At 43.4% G+C, this 22,410-nt stretch overlaps 1 pseudogene; it reads right to left on the bottom strand.

Moving 5' to 3' along the window:
• LOC117017351 (keratin, type II cytoskeletal 8-like) overlaps positions 1 to 22,410 on the bottom strand; it is a 48,713-nt pseudogene that overhangs the window by 17,455 nt on the left and 8,848 nt on the right.

Raw genomic sequence — 22,410 nt, 5'->3', positions numbered from 1 at the left:
TGGAGTATGTCAGACAAAGAAAAACAGATGTAATGTGATTTTGCTTATATGTGGAATCTAAAGAACAAAATAAACAAACAAATAAAACAGAAACAAATTCATAGATACAGAGAACATTTTGGTGGTAGTCATATGGGAGGATGGTTGGGGGTGAGTGAGAAAGGGGAAGGAATTAAGAAGTATAAATTTATAGTTACAAAATAATCATAGCAATGTAGAGCAAAGCTCAGGGAATATAGTCAATATGGTAATAACTATGTAGAATGCCAGGTGGATACTAGACTAGTCAGGGGGATTACTTCTGAAATTATATAAATGTCTAACAACTGTGCTGTATCTCTGAAATTAATATAAAATAATATTGAAAGTCTAAATAAATAAATAGTAAAAAAAACAAACAACAACAACAACAAAAAACCCTGAGAAATCCATAACCATGTTGGAAAGTTTAGAACAATACAGGCAATAAGTTTGATCTAAACAAAAAAATATAGAACTTGGCTCCTAAAAATACATTTTTCAAGCATTCTAAAATACTTGTAAAATTTTACCATGTGCTAGGCCACAAAACAAGTTTCAACAAATACAAAAAAAAAAGCCCAGTTTATATAATTAGACTAGATTCTCCAAGCACAATGTAATTAAACATGAAATTAATAGCTAAAAATAGATAAACCTAACCCATCCCTTAAATTGTCCAGTTTGGACAATTTAAGCACACTTCTAAATAATCCATAATTGAAACAAGAACTCATAATGGGTGTTAGAAAGTATTTATAACAACAATAAAAACAATAGCAACCAAATCTGTGAGACATAGCTAAAGCAATAGTTAAAGGAAATGTACAACAAGAAGAAAGACTGAAAATCAGGAGTTAGCTGTCCAGTTGAAGAAGTTAGAAAAGTAAAATAGAAGAAACCCCTCCTCCTTTCAAATCAGAGATTTTGATGAAATTTTAAAGGTGATCCTATTTATTTGGAAGGAAAAAGGGCCAATGATAGTTTTGCCAATTTTAAAAAACAAGGAGGGGAAATTGACTCAACCAAACAGAAACATAAAAGATAAAGTTACACATATAATTGAAATAGTGTCATATTGGTGCAAGAGTAGATAAATAGACTAAGGGTCATCAAACAACAACCTGTGTGCCAAATCCAGCACAATGCCTGCTTTGTAAGTGAAGTTTCATTGAGCCACACTTGTTAGTTGCTTTCACACTACAGCAACACATTTGCATAATTGTGACAGAGACTCTATAGCCCACAAACCAGAAAATATTTACTATCTGGCCCTTTATAGAAAAATTTTACTGACTCTTCAAGTAGACCAATGGGATAAAATAAAAGGCCAATGACAAATACCATTTCAAATCAATTGAGAAAACATGAAATATTTCATTAGTGGATTTGGACCTATTGATTACACATATGGGAATAGAAAAAGTAGATCCCTTATTTACACCTTACTAAAAAATAAATTCTAGAAGGATTAAAGAACTAACCGTGAAAAGTAAAATTCTCAAAGTTTTAGACAATAATATATGTGATATCATATGAACCTGGGATGGGGGAGAATCTGTTAAACAATAAAAAGCTTAAAGTATAAAGAAAAAGATTGATAAATGTAATTATATTAACGATTGAATTTTTTTGTACAATAGAAGACTCCATAGACCAAGTTAATAGATCAGTCACACACAGGGCAAAGGGATTTGCAACACATATAGCAGAAAAATGTTAGTATCCAGAATACATAAAGAATTACAAATCAGTAAGAAAAAGACAACCCAACAGAAAGACAAAGAAGGATATTTCTGAACAGGCAATTTACAGAACAGGAAACCTGGGTGGGTCATAGAAAGATTTTTATCACATTAGTAATTAGGAAATTAAAATAACAATCAGATATTATTTCACAGCTATCAGTTTAAAAAAATTAGTGTGACAACATTAAGTTGACAAGAATGTGGAGAAATCAGAAGGTTCTATTCATTGCTGCTGGTGGTATATATTTATACAACCAGTTTGGAGAACAACTTAGGAATAATTAGTGAAGGTGAAGATGCACAAACCCTATGACCTAGTAATTCCCCTTTCCAGAAATATCCTTTTGAAAGCCTCTTGTACAAGTGCCCAAGGAGACATGTACAAGCATGTCCAAAGTGGCTTTGTTAGGAACAGAAAAAAAATTTTAAACAATTCATTTGCCTAATACCGTGTTTCCCGGAAAATAAGACCTAGGTGAATAATCAGCTTTAATGCGTCTTTTGGAGCAAAAATTAATATAAGACCTAGTCTTATTTTACTATTTTATAAGACCAGGTCTTAATATAATATAATATAATATAATATAATATAATATAATATAATATAATATAATGTAATGTAATGTAATGTAATATAACATAATATAATACAGGGTCTATAATATAATATAATGTAACATAATATAATATAACATAATATAATATAATATAATACAATATGATACAATATAATATAATATAATACGGGGTCTTATATTAATTTTTGCTCCAAAAGACGCATTAGAGCTGATTGTCTGGCTAGCTCTTATTTTCGGCGAAACACGGCATTAAGGAACTGTCCACAATTTTACTCAGGGTAAGGCCTGAAGGCTAAATTGGAGAATCAGCACCGAAGTGTTATGGGTGCTTGTAGAAGTACCTAGGGACACAAAGGAGAGAGTGATTAAGTCTTCCTAATAGAATTGGTGTGTGTGTGGGTTTGGTTGTCTCATTAAAGGCGATGACAATAGTGTGTTTTGAAGTTTTTGATAGATGTTTAAAAGGCTGAAAAAAGACAAGACAAAACAAAATAAGAAAAGGGTAGTTCAGGCAAAGGGTGAGCAAAGGCATAAAGGCTGGGAAAAGCCTGGCACATGGAGATGGTGGATATGCGGCCTGACTGGGGTGGGGGAGGGGGTAATGATATGCTGGTGACAACACAGCACTGAGAGCAGAGGCTGGAGAGATTGGTGAAGAACAAACAATGGATGGCCTAATATGTTGTGCAAAGAAATTGGGACCTTCTTACATCACAAACAAAAATTAACTAAAAATGGATTAAAGACTTAAATTTAAGAACTAAATCTACAAAACTCTTAAAAGAAAACAGAAAAAACGCTTAATGACACTAATTTAGCAGTGATTTCATGGAGGTGATACCAAAGCACAGGCAACAAAAGATTAAAAAATAGGTTAATTGGACTACATCAAAAGCAAATACATTTTTATTAATAAACAAATCATCATTTGTTTTAAGGATGAACATTTCTCAATTTTGGAGATTTAACTTTGGTTTTCATAATTCTTTCATAAACTACTGTTATTTACCAGCAATCAGATTTTTTAACCTTGAACATTAAGAGTCAAAGTAATATGTAGAATTAAAATAAACTTTAAAAATAAAAATACCTAGGGGGAAAAAAAAGAAATGGGGACTTCAATAGGTCAGCAATTTTCAAAATTTTGGCTTTCACACTCCTTTACACTTTTAAAAATTATTGAGGATTCAAAGAATTTTGTGTTTATGTGGATTATATATATGGATATTTATTATATTCAAAATTGAAACTAAGAATGTTTAATATTTTTAGACATTAAAAAATAATAAACCCATTACATGTTAGCATAAATAACATTTGTATTGTCCAAAACAGAAAAAAATTTGTTTTTAATTAAAGTTTATTGGGGTGACAATGGTTAGTAAAGTTACATAGGTTTCAAGTGTACACTTCTGTAATACATCATCTATATATCACATTGTGTGTTCTCCTTCCATCATAAATTTGATCCCGTTTACTCTCATCTACCACCCTCCTCCCCCCTTGCCCTCTGGTAACCACTAAATTACTGTCTATGTCTATCAGTTTTTCAAAACAGAAAAATTTTAAGAAGTGTCTGGCTTAATAGAAGACAGCTGGATTCTTATATCTGCATTCAATTTTTTTTTTTTGCAATATGTTGTTTTGGTCGAGGTATATAAAGAAAATACAGATATTGTTGGAAAAGGGAAAAGTATTTTAATAGCTTTTTTAGATAATTATGAATATTCTTTGATACTACACTAAAATTTGATAAGTGGTAGTTTCTTAAAGGTTAGTTACAATGTGGACTCTGAAGCCATATTAATGAACATTTTAAACTGTTACATTAAAATCCATTGGTCCATCTTGCATCTGAATACATCTTTTTTATTTATGCATAATTTTATAACATCAATCATTGGCCATTTAAAAAATATTGGCTTACTGAGACTTCCAAATGTTGACACATCTCATGTATAAGATCCAAGAGAAACCCCACACATTTGTTAATAATCACCACCAATCTCATCAGAAAAGTTGTTAAGTATTGGGAAGTTGTCACTCTCATAGTGGCACATACATGTTTTCTAAAATCTAATTTTTTTCTTGAAAGATCAAATTTTATCATTGGCAATTAACACTGTCAGATACTTTCCTTTAAGTGATAAGCTTACTTCATTAATTTTAAGAACATGCTTGCCAAATACCCAAGTCTGAATAACCACAGTTTGTTTATCAGTCATGCTTTCAAGTAAAAATGGTGTTATGGGAAGGGAGAAAGGCTAGTTTAGCTTGCAACTCAAATGATGTCATCAATGCTTTTCCCTGAGACAACAATCATTCTTTGGTATGTAGCAGAATTGCTTTATGGATGCATGCTGACACACAGAATATTAAAAAGATACTCATTCAGGGGCTGAGATTTAATAAAATTAATATTTTTTACTGCTTCATCAGGGACATAAAGTGAAACTGGCTTCTTTTTTTTCTGCATGTTCTGGGTGCGAAGAATACAAGTACTTGTACATAGTACATTTGGTTTCATGGCCTTATTTTATGCTAAAGCACCTGTTGTTTTACCCACCAATGCTTTTGCACCATCAGTGCAAATATCAATGCCGTGAAAAGGGTAAATAATATCTTAGTATTATAAAGAAAATAATTTGATCTTGTGGACCTCCTGAAAGTGTCTTGGGGTCTCATAATTTGATAACTGCTGCTAGAGGAAATGGAGAATATTGGAGAGAGACATGGACAAATTTGCAATTTATGAAGATTGCTCTGATAGCAGTGTGAAAGATGAGTTGGATGGGACCAGTCTGGAGGCAAGGAGACTCTGGCAGTGTTCCAGGTGAGATGATGAGGGTGAGCACTAGATCAGAGGCTGTAGGCATAGGGAACATAAGAATAAAACCAATGCGTCCAGGCTGATTCTCAGCTTTCATGATTACGTGGCAGTATTCACTGAGATGGGAATCTCAGAAGAAATAGCAGCTTGGGGGCACAGCGCACAGAGTCCAGCTTTGGTTATGTTGACACTGAGATGCCATCAACCGGAAGATGTCTGGAGGGAGATGGTTCTATGGATATTGAGATACATATTTAAGAATTAAAGTCAGAGGATAAAATCTTAGAGGATAAATCTAAATAGCCTAAAATACAAACTACCGAATGTTAGGCTTTAATGAACACGTAGAGAAAGAGGAACGCACCATAGAGACTGAGAAGGAACAATAAAAAAAGAAGAAGAAGTGCTGGAGACTGTGTCATTGAAAGCAAGAAAGTGTTTCTAGAAGGTAAAGCTCAAGGAGGGCAAATACTACAGAGACTTAAGATTTAAAAGGAGCCCACTAAAACGTAAGCTTTGCGAAAGCCTTTACACCATTGTCCCAGGGCCTGGTGCAGAGCAGATACATAATAAAATCTTTCTGAATGAATAAAGGAGTCCTTTGAATATGGCCAAGGAGGGCCATTGATAACGTTTGTCATTGTGGTTCTGTGGGTTGTAGGACACAAGCCTGTGTATAACAGTGAATGAAAGGAGAGGGTGAGTACACACATTTTTGAGGAACTTGTTTATCAAAGGAAGAAAGGAGATAAAGAGGTAGTTTGCAACTATTACAGGGTGAGGAAGGACTTATATTTAGTTAGGTCGATTTTTCTTTTTAGGATGAAAGAGACTTTTGAATATGTTTTATAAGCTCTGGGGAAGTAGCCATTAGAAAGGGAAAGACTGATAATCATGACAAATTCTAATCCTTTATTCACAGCTCCTTGCCTTTTGCAAACTTCTTAGTCCCAAAGCCACAAATGGCTTGAAGAAATAGAGATTCTCCTTGATATGAAGTATATTTGGGGCAAAATTTGGCTGTGCCTATCACCCTCAAGGAAGGCACAGCTGAGAAATTATGCCCCCTACTGTCTCCTTCTGTCCTGGCACCAGACTGTCATTTATCTCCATCCTTCGACATTCTGGGCAACTACCTGTATTACTGGATTTCAAGGCATCCAACCCAAGATGCAGCACCAATGTCTTTCATGATGAGTCCAGCCATGGGACCTACTTTCAGTTCCTCAGGAGTGCCTTTCTCTCTTACTTCTGGGCTTCCCGTGCCTAGAACACTCCTCACCTCCATCTAAGCAGGCTAAAGGCTACTCACACTTGAGTTCTCAGTGTACATAGCCTTCCCTCCCTGGGCTTCCTCTATCATAGCATAAACTCCTGTTTATAACCCTTGCTTCCCCCACTAGGCTCAGAGCTCTATGAAGGTAGGTACCACGTCTTACTCTCTGGGTATCCCCAGTACCTAACACACGGTAAGGCTTACTAAATGTGTGTTGCCTGAATGAATGAATAAATGGGTAGATTCCTGATCCTTTTTCATACTGACTCTCTTCATGGTGAAAGAGGACCCAGGCAAAGCAGCAGACTTATAAAAGGAATCCAAAAGTCACCTTAGATTATATGCAGTTTCCTTCTGGATTCTAATCTTCTCTAACTGTAGACTTAGGCTACAAGCAGCCTGCAGCCTTGGAGGCAGTGAAGACTACGTCATAATAACCATCTATTAAACTTCAAAGGGAGAAAAATTAAAACATGAATGGAGCTAATTGCTCATTGCCACAAATTGGTTCCTGGGCATTTTAAACGACTTAATAGTTGGTCTAGATACCACTGTGATAGGTCGGTGTCATATATAAATACACAGAGATGTAGAGATAACGGAGAGAGTCTGTGACCTCATCAAGTCTCAGCTCCATAGCCTAAAGCAGGGGTGTCCAAACTGCAGGCCCACGGGCCAACTGCGGCCCATGATCCATTGTTAATTGGCCCGCAGCAAATTCCAAAAACACATTTAGTTTACTTAAATAAACCAGGTGAGGCAATATGTACTTCATCTCGAGTGAGTGGCCCGGCCGTTTGTGTGTTTTACCGCATATGGCCCTTGGTGAAAACCGTTGAAAAAAGTTTGGACACCCCTGGCCTAAAGGGAAGAATTTTACCTATTCTGGGTGTTTGGCATAATTATCTATCACAAAATAGCCAAAAATGACTCTCTTGTTTACCAATTACATTACCGAAACTCACCAAGTCTAGTTGAGACAAATGAAACAATTACTGTCCTGGGCTAGGAGTCAGGGTACCTGGGGGTCAGGTCAGGCTCTGAAGTAACCAAATGTGTGTCCACAGTCCAGTCTCCTGTCTGTTACTCAGTATTCTTGTTATAATACTTGGGCTCATGCATTCTCCTTTTCATTTATCCAATACATATTTATTAAGCACCTACTGTATTCCTGGCACAATGCTAGGTACTAGGGATACTGAGAGTAATAAGACGAAGTCCCTGACCTTATCACAGTCCACTGTAAGTGTGATGCAGAGGAACCGAAAGAACACAACACGACAAGGTTTTGAGGTTTATACAGGTTCTGTGGAGGAACAGGGAAAGGGGTTAAGTGAAACTCTCCTGGGAGAAGACAGGTGAAGTCTTGAGAGGGGGAGATCTTTGAATTGGACTTTAAATGATAAGTAGGAGTTTGCCAGGCAGAGAAGGAAAAAAAATGCCACTGAAATGAACAGGAACAGGAACAAAGATACATGAAAAAGAAATGTTTAGGGAACACGGAGGATTAAGTGGGTGTGGTTAGATTGTAAGGGACCTGATGGGGTGGGTGTGTCTTGGGGCAGTGTCTGGACATTCTCTTATAGGCTATAAGACAGTGGTTCTCAAACTTGAGCATGCACCAGCATGACCTGGAGGGCTTGTCAAAACACAGATTGCTGGACCCCTCCCCCAGAGTTTCTGATTAAACAGGTCTGGGGCCAGGTCTGCATCTCTAATAAGCGCTTAATCAGATCCCACAGATGCTGCTAATCCTGGGAGCACACTTGGGGAACTATTGCATTAGGAAGTCTTCACTTCTGATGCTTTTATGAGCAGCTGGCACTACACAGAACAGATTGGTAGGACACAGGCTAAGGACAGAGAGGCATCCAGGAGGCTTGTAGGAGCTCCTAGCAATGAAAGTTCTGTCAAGTTTGTCATAACTGAAGAAACTCTGGTGTCTCTTAAGTCCTTATATTTATTTACCTTATCAGCCTGTTACTGGGGCCTGAAATTTTTACCATTAGAGCTTTCTTCATTTGGATCATGAATTGTTTCCTATTTCAATGCAAATACTTTCAGAAGTGACAGCCCACGAAATTGCTATCAGCCATTTACTATAGAACATTGATTTAATGAAGAGTTCCTTTCCACAGAGTCAGGTGAGATGATGGTCATTTTTAACGACCTGGGAGGGTACATGGGCTCAAATCTTGGCTGTGTTGCACCCGATGGCATGACATTACCCAAATCGCTTCACCTGAGTTTTAGTCTCAGTTTCCTTCCTGGTGAAATTGGGGATAATATCAATGTCTGCCATACAGCGTCTTTTTTTTGTGTTTTATAATTGCATTAAGTGAGGGAATGTAAATGTAAGAGCTCTTGGAACATATCAAATGCTAAACAGAAGTGCTAAAACATATGAACGTGCACACTCACAAAAACACATATCTTTTATTACCTTTTAGTATATTGAAAACTCCAGAAGACTCTTAATGAATCCAAGAGGTTTGTCAAGCCTGTTGGGTTGTTGCTCTGTGTGTGTATGTGTGTGAAAGAGAAACAGAGAAAGGGTGGGAGGAGTGAAACAGAATATGTCAGAGCAGAAGGAGGAGGCTGATGCTAATTCCCTTTTTACCTTTGGGTATCTAGTTTTATTTCCAATATCATTTTAGAAGATTTCTAAATTAAAATAGATCAGGATTTAGAAATCTAACAGTTTCTCCTCGTCATCAAATAGAAAGCCTTCCTGGGCCATTAGGGACTTCCTGGGTTCTCTTATGGAATATCTGCACTGTTTTCCACAAGCCCAGAATTGATCGGGCAGTATTGATCGAGCTCAAACTGAATGCACCCAGTCCCTTTAAACAAATTCATGTCTAGCCAGTTCTAAGAAACCTCTTCTTAACCTTGGTGTAATTCTCCACCTCCCGGGTATTGACTGGCCAGGTTTAAAGACCTCCTTTAACTAAATATGATTGAAGTTTTCCTTTCATCAGAAAGGGCTGCACAGAGGACATAACATGTTATTCTGCAGTACATTAGCAGGCGCACCCTGGAACGCAAGCTATCAGCTTACCCGCAAGTGAACAGTTACCCAGGTGGCATGGTTAATAGCTATAGCTTCACTGGAGTAAAAGAAAAACAACACCCTTTCCATCTTGTCCCAAGGAAAAGAAAGCAGACATCTACCAATTTGTAAGAAGATAATTTCCTAATTACCCCCAAGAAGGTTGTTATTTCTGGTAGGTCCTTAAATCAGTTTGAGAAGGGTGAAATCTGATCTTCCTTTAGTGATGAAAAATGTTATTGCAGGCTTAGGTTTTCACATAGTGTCTCCCTCTACAGCTGAAGGAAGAATTTGCTGATCTTCTCCATGCTAGTTGTGGAGGCAGCCGCTGTGGGCAGGGGAAGGTCCCCAGCAGCAAGGCCAGAGCTGGGGCACTTCAGGTTGGCCGAAAAGTGATGGCTTAATTACTTGGAAAACCTCCCTTCTGAGTGTGAGGTGGCCCCAGCAGAATACATGACTCATAGCATATTAACTTCTGGATGTTTCAGAAATGAAGCATGCCTTAGTTTTCGACAACCATTATATTCCACCTGAGGCATCTAGTACGGGGAAAAAAAAAAAAAAAAGAGGGGTTTTTCTTGGTAGTGATTCTCAAATTATAACCAATCCCTAGCTGCACATGGGGCACTCCCAGATTTTTGCCTAGTAGGCAGGAAAATAAATGAACATTTCTGTAGGAGCTACAAGTTCCAGAACTTTTCCTTCTGCTGTCTTCTTCACTCTTCACAACAACCAAGTGAGGTGAATGTAACAGGCACTATTTTAAAGTGGAGAAAGTTAAGCTCAAAGTCTAAATTCCCCAATGGAGGAGGGGGGGAACAGTGTCCAGTCTCACCCCATCAGACCATACACTTCCAGAAGGGGAAGGCCACCTTGGTAGCTCCCCCATGGGCAGAGCTCTGCTCCTCTGTGTTCCTGTCTTCCACTCTGACAGCTGTGGGATAACAGAAAGGAGACAGCAGGATATATACCATGTCAGAGGGGTAGTAAACTTGGAGGAGGGGGTATCACTTTGTGAGGGGTGTAAATGTCTCATCACTATGTTTTGTACATCTGAAACTAATATAATGAAAGCAGGTGTGGGGACAGAGTCCCAGAGAGCAGTTTCCAGGCTCTTGGCCTCACGTGGAAAGGTGCTGGCTTGGGTAGTAGATGGCCATCAGCGGTGACTAGTTGGCCATCAGCTGTAACCAGTTAGCCGTTAATATAACTGCCCTGGCTAAGCTCACAAGTGCGGATTGTGGTTAGCAAGTGGGGTTGGTTGGTTGGCAGAGAAGGGGAGGGCGGGTCGCAGATTGTGTGGAGCCTGCTTCCTGTGTCTCCAACCCAGCCGCCAGCGAGACTACAGTGGTATGAACCCCCATCCATGGCTCCATTGAAGTTTCTTTTTGGCCTCACCATATCCTGCGTTCTTATGTGGGGAGCGGGACCAGAGACCCTGCATGACACAAACAAGCAAGAAAGAAAGCAAAGAAAGAAAGAAAGGAGGCAACAGGAACAGGTCAAGGCGAGAAGATGTAAGAGCAGAACAGGGAAGAAAACTTGGTACAACCTGGAGATGAAGAGTTGGCCTTGGAGGGAGAGCAAGGGCTGGTACCAAGAAGAAGAGCCAAGGAGGTGAAATGCGGCTTTTTTTCTCCACTCTCTCCAGTTCTGGAATGGCCTCCCTCAACTCTGGGATCCATTCACTAACTCAACAACTGTTAAGCATCTCCTGTGCACCAGGCACCCTAATGAGCACTGGGAAAATGGCAATAAACAATAAAAAATCCTCCGTGGAGGAGTTTACTTAGGGGGTTCTACCCGGTGGCTTCAGGTTGTCTTTAGGCTGCTTAGGATTCTCTATTAGGGTGCCCCCTTCCGGTTCCTGTTTATACGCACATGCGCGCACACTCACGGACACACAGGTGCACATATATGCACGCTCACATGCACATCTAAGTACACACACGTTCTCCCGCGCACCCGCACGCACACGTGCACAAACACCCTAATCCCTGCCTTGCAACCCCCCTCTCATCCTCACGCACACACACGCAAGAACACACGCATACACGCGCGCGCGGGGGTGCCCTCACAAGCACGCACACTCGCGGGCGCGCGCACCCGCACGCCTTGCCCCACGCCAAGGGTACGTGCAGAGGTGCAAGCAGGGGCCCTCGAACCGCGGACGTACGCGGCACCGTGGAGCACCCAGCCAGCAACAACCCAGGAGGGGGGTCTGACGCCCGCTGCGGTCGGCGGGGTGCGGCCCGGGATCCCCCGCTGCGTAGGAGAGGTGACGGCGCGGAGCCCTGGGAGCCAGATTCCCATGTTATCACACCTGCCCGGCTTCTTCTCCGCCAGCACAATAGGGCTGGGGGCCGAAGTGCTACGCGGGATCCCGCCCCGCGTGCTGCGGACCAGGACCGGCAGCCCCTCCAGGTCCCTTGGTCCACACCAGCAGCTCCGGGGAGGCAGGGCTTCCCCGCCCAGACCCAGCTTTGCCAGGCTGATTACTCCCTTTTCAGTAATGATTTCTGGGCCCCGGCCTGGTGGGAGGAGAGAGGGAAGGTACTCTGCAGTAGTTCTTGGGCAAGGCACAGGTGGAAAACAATTATCAAACTATTTTGAAACAGCCTCAGCCCTGGGTCTGTGGCAGAAACTTGGACTCAGTGGCCTGAAACCAGGCCGGGGAGCATTGTCAGGAGGTGCGGACCTGTGTGCCTCACGGGTGATCGATTAGACGCTCCTTCCTCCCAAGGCATTTTTCGTCGGTTGTTTGTTTGTTTCCAACCCTAGCAACCGCCTGCCTCCGCTTCTCTTCACACAATCCAATCCAGGGTGCGCAGAACACAGCACGCTAGTTTCTTTCTCAGGCTCAACCTTTCCCATGCGCGGGCCAACTCCTTACCAGACTACCTCTGGTTCCTTGGACCAGTCAGCACTTTTGAGAGGTTCTCCCAAGGCCAGTCCTACCTTTCTGTGCTCTCAAGGAAGAAGGAACCCCTGTCCCTACCCCTTACCCCCCACTCCCCAATAGGACTGCTGGCTCCATTCAAAAAGCCCTAGCTGGGAAGGGCCCCCAAGTTGGCAGGTATTTGTTAGGACCCCACTCAGTCAGGGTGCAGTCGTGCTTTCCAGGTGAGTGGGCTCGAAGTCTGCTCCTGCACCTCCTATGGCTCAATGTCAACAGCAAGAAACTCACACAGAGCCTCGGTCTCTCTCTGTGGCAGGGGCACAAGTCCCAGCAGCAAGAGATCTCTGCCTTTATCCTCTGCCCCAAAACACGGGTAAGACAAAGCAATTCCCCACACTCTTTGGAAGGAGCGATGGGCATTAGCTCCTGGCAGAGCACCAGGGACATTTCTTCCCCCCTGGTGAACCTGAGCTCAGAGCTGCTGACCCGGGAGACGAGGGGAGAGTTAGTTACCCTGACTCTTAGCTACCTGACTATTAGTCTGGGAACCTCCACATATCACCCTTTTTAGTTCTCACAGTGATTCTGCTTCATGTGTTATCATCCCCATTGTACAGGGGGGGAGATGAATTAAGAGAGATTAAGTGACTTGCCAAAGTTTATGGATAGCTACATATGTGGGAAGCAAAATAAGACAAACTAGACCACCTTCAACCAGTTTTATTACCAATAGGAATTTATTTTCCTCGTTCTTGCAAAGCGGTCGATGGGTTTGGGAGTTACGGTGTGTTTCCTCCACTCCAGTCATGCCAGTTTCACTATAAACAGTCCTATAAACAGTCCTTGTTCTTTTCTACCTCATAGATTTCTCTCACACAGTTTCTCCGACTTGAAATGTCACTCTTCCTTCCACTACCCATCCATCCTACACACCCATCAAGGCCCAGCTAACAAACTTGTCGCATGATCCTCTTCCTGCCCTCTGTAGTTTCATCTGTCTCCCTTCACTCTATACTCCAAAGTACGTTCAGTGCCATAAAACTAACCCTTCATCACATCACTCTTTTCTGATTCTCTCATTGTTTCAGTTTCATCGGTCTTTTCTGTCAGCCACACTGGTCTCCATAAGGGCAGGGACTATGGCATAGACACTTCCCTTATATATATACCCTGCTATTTCTCACATGGTGCTGGGCACAAATTTGCAATCACTCGATCTTGTTGGCTAATTGATGAGACACGTGCTAAACCTTGCCAAAATGGAACTAAGGAGCTTTTGCTCCTTAGTTGAGGGGTGATATTATTGGGCTTTCAGACATTAATCAGCTAGCAGCAACTCCCCTTCACTGGGTGGCTGCCCTGGCCGGTTCCTCCAGACTGTCGAGAAAGATTGCTCCTGGATTACCTGAGAAATCAAGACAGAGCTTAATTGTATTCTCTGTTCACACTAAGGCATCCAAGGTGTACTTAGACCGGGTACTGCTTCTCTAACAATGGTATGCCTATGGTATGCGGGATCCAGGATAACTACATGAAATGCAGAGAGCTAGATATATAACGTAAAAGATCTAGTCTAAAATTGAAATAGAACAAACAAACACAATAGAAGGCAAGTGATTGCTTTTTGGAGGAGTGGTTCTGTGTTTCATGTTGACGGTTTTGAGATTGTTCAAATACATTGTCTGAGGCCAAGTCTTTTTTCCTGTTACTCCGTCAGTATATATGAGTGTTTATCCCTTATCTTTGCAGCATATAACAAGTTTTCACATCTCAATTATTCCTCACAAAATTTTGACAGGGAATAATAGTAACAACAACAACAGTGTTTATAAAATATCTCTAGTTAATAACTACTATGTGGTAGGCACCATTCTAAGAAAAAAAAAAATATATATATATATTCACTTGTTCTTCCCCATTTTACAGATGCAGAAACTGAGGCACTGAGAGTAACGATTTCAGACCTATACAATCTTCCAGGTAGTAAAGCCTGCACTTCACCCAGGTCTCCTGGCCTACAATCTGCCAGAGAGAGGGACAATTGCCAGGTTCCCTTGCCTTGTGTCTGTGGCTTTATGCAGTGCTCGTTTCACTGAATACTTTCAGGAAACCCCTCTCTCATGCTAGTCAGTAGGAGAGCCCAGATTCATTCCTAGGGAAGATATAGTTGCTAGGATTGGTGTCCTGGGCTCGAGGGCAGGGAGACCAGAGAATTGGGCTTAGAATGAGATGACTGAGCTCAAGTGCTTGCTCTGCCACTTGCTAGCCAGGTGTGACTTTAGTCAATTCACTTAACCTCTTCCAGCTACAATGTCTTTATCTACAAAAATGTCTACAAAAATACTTCACAGAGCTGTTGTGAGGATCCAGTGAGACAGTGTAAAGATAAAGCACTTCCCTCTTCTCTTTCCCCTGCTGTTCCAGGTAAGTATCGCCTGTATGGATGCAGGGTTTATTGCGTTGAATTGACACAGTTATCTTGATAAGGCCATATTTCTGAATATACTAGGTCTGATAATTAAGTTCGCAAACTTGTTGCAACGATGTTGCTAACCTTTTTTGATATCAGAGGGATTGTTCATTATGAATTTGCACCAACTGGACAAATAGTCAAACTAGTTTACTATTTGGAAGTGCTGAAAATGCTGCATGAAAAAGTTAGACAACCTGAACTTTTCGCCAACAATTCATGGCTCTTGCATCATGACAATGCACCAGCTCACACAGCACTGTCTATGAGGGAGTTTTTAGCCAGTAAACAAATAACGGCATTGGAACACACTCCCTACTCACCTGATCTGGCCCCCAATGACTTCTTTCTTTACCCAAAGAGAAAGGAAATATGGAAAGAAAGACATTTTGATGACATTCAGGACATCAACTATAATATGATGACAGCTCTGATGGCCATTCCAGAAAAAGAGTTCCAAAATTGCTTTGAAGCACGGACTAGGCACTGGCATCGGTGCAGAGCTTCCCAAGGGGAGTACTTGGAAGGTGACCATAATGATATTTAGCATTGAGGTATGTAGCACTTTTTCTAGGCTGAGTTTGCTAACTTAATTGTCAGACCTCATTAGGAAGTGGGGCTCCTCTGAAAGGATGCTTACTCCTGTAATCATCTGGGAAGGAGGCCTGTCTTCAGATCGAAAGTGGGAAAGTCGGTCCAAAAATGGGTTTGGGTGGGAGAGAACTCTAGCACCTCGGCCTCTTTCTCTTCAGCCTGGACCTTGAGGACCCTAGACAGGCTGGAGAGTGCCACTTGGAGACACGGGGGCTGGACAGATTGGCCACAAGGTGCAGAAGTAACCCTGTGGTTTACCTGCATGTTCTTCTGGCTTTGTGTCTCCTTGGTTATTCTGCATTTGAGTTATATTTTGTTAGAAAGCTCCAGCCTGGTCTCAGCTATGCCACGGAGAACAGTGGACCCATGCCAGTCAACCTGGTGTGGTGCCAGCACATGTGGTGGTGGGAATGTCCCCAAGGCAAAGGCAAATCAAGATTCTTTAATGATGAAACCTTCATTGAAAGAAAGAAGGTGCACTGAGTAAGGAAACTAACAGTGAATCCCTACTTTGCCAGGCAAGGCTGCTAGGAGCTTTGTGGGCATTTTCTCACCTAATCGTCACAAAAACTCATACGGTAGGTATTGTGACCTTCCCCAGCCTTGGGGAAACTGAGCCTCATAGGGGTCAGCTGGTGTGCTCCAGGCACCCTGCCAATGAGTGTAGTCAGGATCCAAAGCCAGGTCTGCGGGACTCATGTACCCATGCTCTTGACACACCGCACTCAGTGCCCAGGATGGTGTGGCTTTCTGCGGCTATTTGTTTCTCCTTGAGAAAAGGGGGAGGGTTGTTTACTTCACTGGCTAGGATGGTGAGATCTTTTTTACCCTTAAAAAGCATGTACTAGACCCTTAATTGCACATGCCACTGAACAAAGCACTGAATTATTTTGTATATAAAAATAATTAAGTACACAGACAGGGTCTCTGTCCTGTGGGAACATAAGATCCCAGCACATGAAGGTGGCTCAATGGCCCAAAAAGCCAAGGCTATGGCTGCCTTTCTCTGGAGCCACAGTACTCACCAGTTACAGATTACGCCCATTCCCTTAGCAAAAGTGCATCCAGCTGGCAAGGGGAAGGAGACATGGAGTTGTGTGAGGGTCTTCACAAATCCACTCCCACTTCTGAGAAGTGCCTCATGAGCAGCTAAGACTTTGGGGGCAGGTAGAGGTGAGTTCACAGCCTTCTTATTAGCTGTGTAACCTTGGACAAGTTCCTTAACCTCACCCATCTGTGGAAATGATCTGATAGGTGTACCATTCTGTTAAGTGAGATAATATATGTAAAGCACTTGGCACAATGCCCAGCATATAGTAAGTTCTCAATCATCAATAGCTATTATTACAGCGGTTGGGTAGGTAGCTTGTACCCAAAATGAATTTTTGGGATGAGGGAAAGTTTTGTGGTTAGGAAAGGGGGACTTCTAATTGCACAGCAGAGAGAGACCCTTTTGCTCCCCTGCTGCTTTGTGGCTGTCACAGGCAGCACGGCCCTCGTGTTTCTTACCCACTTTTCTCCTGAGATGGCCAGGAGGCCTGGCCTTTCTGGAGAAGTCCCTCAAATGTCTGTCTCTTAGTCAACGGTTGGTCTGTAGTTCTTTATTCCAGAGAGATGTGAAGCTTTCTTGGGGCAAAAGACACTAAGGAGGAGTGAAATGTAGTAGCATACTAGAACATCTAGTGCACTGCACACAGTAGGAATTCAATAAATGCTGACCAACAGGATTATCTGGGGCCTCAGTCTCCCCAGACCCACAGAGGGGTCTACTGTCCTGACAATGCTTGCCTAAAGAGTTAAAGAGACAGAGCTGTAAGCCATAGCAGGTAAGACATTTGGGGTGCTCAGGAACTGCCATAGCAGGTGGAATGCTCCAAGAGGTTCTTTTCAGCCTGTGACAGTCCCTAGAATATACACCCCTTGCTCACCCAGAGCTGATCAGGGAGTAACCAAGGGCACATGCTGCAAAAATCTCTTTTGTTTCTTCTTGGCAGAGGCCCTGTACAACACAAGCCTCATGCTTAATGGCCTGTTTGGTGGGGGCCAAAAACCCGCAGAAGTAAGGGAGAAAAAGATTAAACTCATAATATAACCAAATGCAAACATCACCACCCTCGTCCTCCTCCTCCTCTGCCCTTACTTTACACTGTGAGCTGTCTCCCAGCCAGTTCCCCTCCCAGGCAAATAATATTTATTCCATGAGGCCCTGACACACTGGGCCAGAACAAGACAATGCTTGATTGTTCCTTCCTTCCCCCTGCGGCGAATGCTAGGTTGGAGGGAAAGATGGGAAAAGGGAAAGGAGCAATACTGAGGTTCTTCTCGTGGGACCCGTGGGACCCGTGGGACCCATGGGACCCGGCTCTGAGCTGTCAAAACAAGCCTGAGATAAGGGCGGGGGAGGGGTGGCAGGCAAGGAGATTAGCGTGGCTACTCCAGACCTGCTCGGAAAGTTTCACTGTTTAACCAAGTTCCTGGCAGCTGTGACCACTTAAACGGCTTTGGCTTCCATTAAATAGGAGAGTCATTAAGTCACAGAGCTTAATGAGGCTCTAAAGGGCCCAGTAGTCATTCCTCATTGAAAAGTGCCAATTCATTCCTTGGTAGATAAAAAACCTGGGGATTCGGACTAAGTCAGAGGTGAGTTTGTCTAGCATTAGGGATTGATGGCTGACCCTGACGTGACCTCATGCTAAAAAAACAGGCTTGTGGTAGTCAAAGATTCCAGCACTTCTGATGCAGTCAGAAGTTGGAAGGTGGGTGACCACTAAGAGAGGGTTGGATTGCTGGTTTCCCCAGGGTCTTAGCTGGCCTTCCTGTCTGAAAGGTCCAGAAAGTTTTCTCATTGTTGGTATTTAGCAAACATGTGCATGCTGAAGGCCGAGATAGTGTATATTGTCCCAATCACTAGGAGATCAGTTCTACTATCCTTCCTTGAAATTAGGGATTTTGTCCATTGCTCCTTTAAACAGTGCCTGGCAAAGTGCTTGTAGAATATTTATTTATAGGAAGGAGTGAGTGCAAATGAAAGCCCCAGGACCTACCTCCTTTATCCTCTCTTTGGATGAGCACCCACCCCCTCATGCCCCCAGTCACTCAGCAGTGGCCAGAAGCAGCTAACCAGCCAGGGCGCGGAACACCTGAGCCATGACTGCTCACAAGAGCAAAGTGAGGATTTACTTGGAATGGTGTACTCGTCAGAATTTCAAAGCTTTCATTTATCCTAACTCATTGAGAGCTGTGTCTATCCCCATTTTGCAGTTGAAGAAACTGAGTTTCAGTGTCACCTAAGCAAGTGTCTAAGACGCCAGGACCTCTGTGGGGACAGAGTCCCAGAGAGCAGTTTCCAGACTCTCGGCCTCACGTGGAAAGGTGCTGGCTCGGGTAGTAGATGGCTGTCAGCTGTGGCTAGTTGGCCATCAGCTGTAACCAGTTAGCCAATTAGCCCCTGATATAATGGCCACAGCTGCGCAGGTTGGGGAGTCGGTTGGTTGGCAGGCAGAGAAAGGGACCGCAGGTTGCAGGTCGTGTGACTTCAGTTTCCAGTGAGACTATAGTGCCACCAGTGAGATGGTAGTGGTATGACTCCCCTATCTATGGCTCCGTGGGTGTTCCTTTTTGGCCTAGCCATATCCTGCTTACTTATGTGGGGAGCAGGACCAGAGACCCTGCAGGCCGTCTCGCACGGCAATCTCTAACTCCTAGCCTGGAGCTCTTTGCATATTAACTCCAGGAACTCTCTCTCTCCTAGTTGGCTAGAAGGAGGGTACTGTCAGACTCAAGGATTTAGCTTCTCACCCGGTCTTTGTCCACCTGCCAGCGCCCCTTTTTCACTTGTCAGGACCCAGCCAGTCTGTCCCCCTCGCCCAGAGGCCTGGCATTGGCAGGGAATCAGAAGGGAGAGGAAAATGGCTCGAGAGCCTCTTTCTTTGACTGAGGTCAGAAAGCAGTTAGAGAAGAATGAGGCTTGGGCTGATGCTGTTCTCAACAATGTAGCGTTTTCCTTCCTTCAGCAGTTTCACTCTTGTCTCTCTTGGTGCTGAATGGGAGTAACTGACTGTACCTGCACAGAACCATGAGCGTAAAGTCTGGAACAGGACAGCTGCCAAAGGGGACTGGGAGGATTTAAAAGACAAGTAGCAGCTCCCAGGAATCCTTAGCTCCCTGTACTTCCAGTGGAGGGAAAGACAGCCTCCCTGCTGCCCAGTAGATGTCCAGCATTCTAAGAACGTCGCTCCTAAAAGAGCTGTGACAGGCTCTATGATCCAGGCCTGAGGTTAGACCCTGGCTAGAAAACCTGGGAAAACTGACAGTCTGGCTCATCCCTTGTGGATTACTCAGCCTATAAAAGTCCTATTTATTTGTTAAGGGAGGGGCACATCCATATCCCGTCTGTTGACATCTGGACCGCAGAGAAGAGAGAGCTGCACTTCATTGCCCATCCCAGCACCCAGCTGTGGCACTCCCTGCCAAGCTGGTGTGGTTGCTGGAAGAACACCTGGTAGGTGAGGGATGGGAAAGCCTCCTGTTGGCAGCTACCCCTCTGCCAAGAGCCATAATCGTCACTCAGTGCGATGGAAGGCCCAGGCAAAAAGCCTGAGAACACTGTTCCAGACACGTCTCCCTTAGATACCTGCCCCAGAGGGGGCTGGACTCTTTGGTGAGACCAGATTCACCAACCCCCAGAAGCTGGCTTTCCAAGCCTTCTGAGATTTCCCAGCATTTCTTTCCTGTGTTAATTTTGGCTTCAAAAGCAAATGAGTAGAAGATTCAGGAGGTTTTAAGTCGTAGATTACAGGTCTGAGCAGGGCACACTGTCCTTTCACCTCTGGTTCTTTCACGCCATTTCAGTTGAGATGGCCGGAAAGCAGAGGGAAAAAGCTAACTAACATTTGAGATGGTGACTTACCCAGTTTCAAGGTGCTGTCAAAGAACACGTAATTATTGTAAGAATTTCTGGCATTTGGAAAGAGCACCGGGTCAATGCTTAAGATACATAGGTTCCAAGCCTCACTCTGATGTGGGCCAAGTGTGTGACCTTGAGCTGTGAATTACTCTTTTTGGATCTCCATTTCCTCACCAGGAAACAAAAGAAATTGGTCTGATGCTCTCCCAGGGCCCCTTCCAACTCCAACATTTTATGATTATGCAACTACTAATCTCAGTGCTGATGTCCTTCATTTACAAAGAAAATGCCACTGACACACCTCTGGTAGGTGCACGTGTTCCAAGTTGTTTTTCCAGCTATGCTGATGGATCTGCAGTGCTCCACCCCTATGTCTGCCCCCATCCCCTTTGTCTTCCTCAGTTCTCATGCAAGAAGTCTTGCCCCGTTGCCCCTGCTGGCCTCTGGAGTCGCTCGGAGGGTACCATCCTATGACCACAACAGGGCCGGGAGGTTTGGGTCTCAATTCCAACCTCAGGAACTGACTTGCTGGGTGGTTGCAGGCAAGACTTGGCTTCTCTGAGCCTCATCCACCTAATGGGGTAAATCATCCACCCTGGGAAAGCACTCTGGGACGCTTCAGTGGAAGAAGTCAGAGGAGCATGAAGCAGCCTCATTGTGGAGGCTGAGAATTTAAATCCCAGAGCCTTTAGGAACCAGTGGCCCTTTACTAATGGGCCATGCACTCAGCGGAACTTTGTTAGTTTCCCAGTTCGCATGGAACTAAGGCCTCTTGGCAGATGCTGGGTGACTGGTTCACATGCCTTGTAAACTTGGATCAAGACGCCCTCTTTTTGGATGAGTTCTGAGCCTGGTTTTGAAGCATCTTGCTGGGAAAATGAATGGCTTTGCAATTCATTTCAGTGAGCTCTTTACAACCTCACTCAGGAACTAAGGCCTTGGGGAACTATGCTTCCTTCAACCGACTCAGCTTGGCTGCCATGCTGGAGGCTGCTGAGTCACATAGCAAGGCCCGTTAGCTGCTAAGTATGGCTTTCTTGGACCCACAATGCTGGTGTAATGAACCCACAGGATTAATCTGAGGGCTCCTCCCACCTCTTCTTCACTTTCTCCCTTCCCCTGGCTCTTTCTCCCCTTCTCCCTTCCCCACCTCCCTTCTGCTCCTTAGGTGGGAGCTCCTGAGCTGGGAAGGAAGAGCAGTTAGCCAGCTCAGACGACAAGACTTTCTCCCAAGAGCTAGTCAGAAAACACCCTGAACCCTGGAATGAAGGGGTACCACTTCGCAAAAAACCCTTGAAAGGACCTGGGTATTAATACAGCAGGTCTTCAGAGTCATTTAGAGCTATTAATGCTTGTAAGTTATTGAATCTGCCAAATTCTCTCAGGCCTCTGTGGCTTTGCAAATGGTTGACTCATGTTGGAGTTGACTGGGGATAATTTTTTCTCTGACTAGAATCCTCTTCCATTCTCACCTGCCTGGTTATTTCTTACCTGTTCTTTAAGATTCATCTCCCTCCAGGAAGTGAGCCATTCATTCAATAAATAGTTATTAAACACCTACTACATGCCCGGGACTCTTCTAGCAATTGGGATACAACCAATACAAAATACTCCCAAATTCCAGCCTTCGTGAGATTATAATGAATCAGGAGCAGACAGACCACACAGATACATAAATATATAAAGTGTCAGCTGGTGATGCATGCAGTGAAGAAAAACTAAAGCCAGTTAAGAGGACAAAGAGTAAAGAAGTGGAAATTTGGTCAAGAAGGCTCTCTGAGGCTGCAGCATTTAAGCAGAGACATGAATAGAGAGGCAGACACATGAATATCTATGCACTTCAGGTAGAAGAAACTGTAAGTGCAAAAATCCTGAGGCAGAAGTGGGCTTGATAGGTTTAGGAAAGGCAAAGTGGCTGGTGGCACTGGAGGTGAGGGAGGGAGGGAGCAGTACCAGGAAAACAGGTGAAAGAGGTAGTCGGGGGTCACGGAAGGCCTTGTGGAGCCCTGTGAGGACTTTGACTTTTACTGAGAAACCAT

Source organism: Rhinolophus ferrumequinum, chromosome 25, assembly GCF_004115265.2.
Source record: "Rhinolophus ferrumequinum isolate MPI-CBG mRhiFer1 chromosome 25, mRhiFer1_v1.p, whole genome shotgun sequence".
In the NCBI taxonomy this organism is placed as follows: Eukaryota; Metazoa; Chordata; class Mammalia; order Chiroptera; family Rhinolophidae; genus Rhinolophus; species Rhinolophus ferrumequinum.
This window is presented reverse-complemented; position numbering and strand designations above follow the sequence as displayed.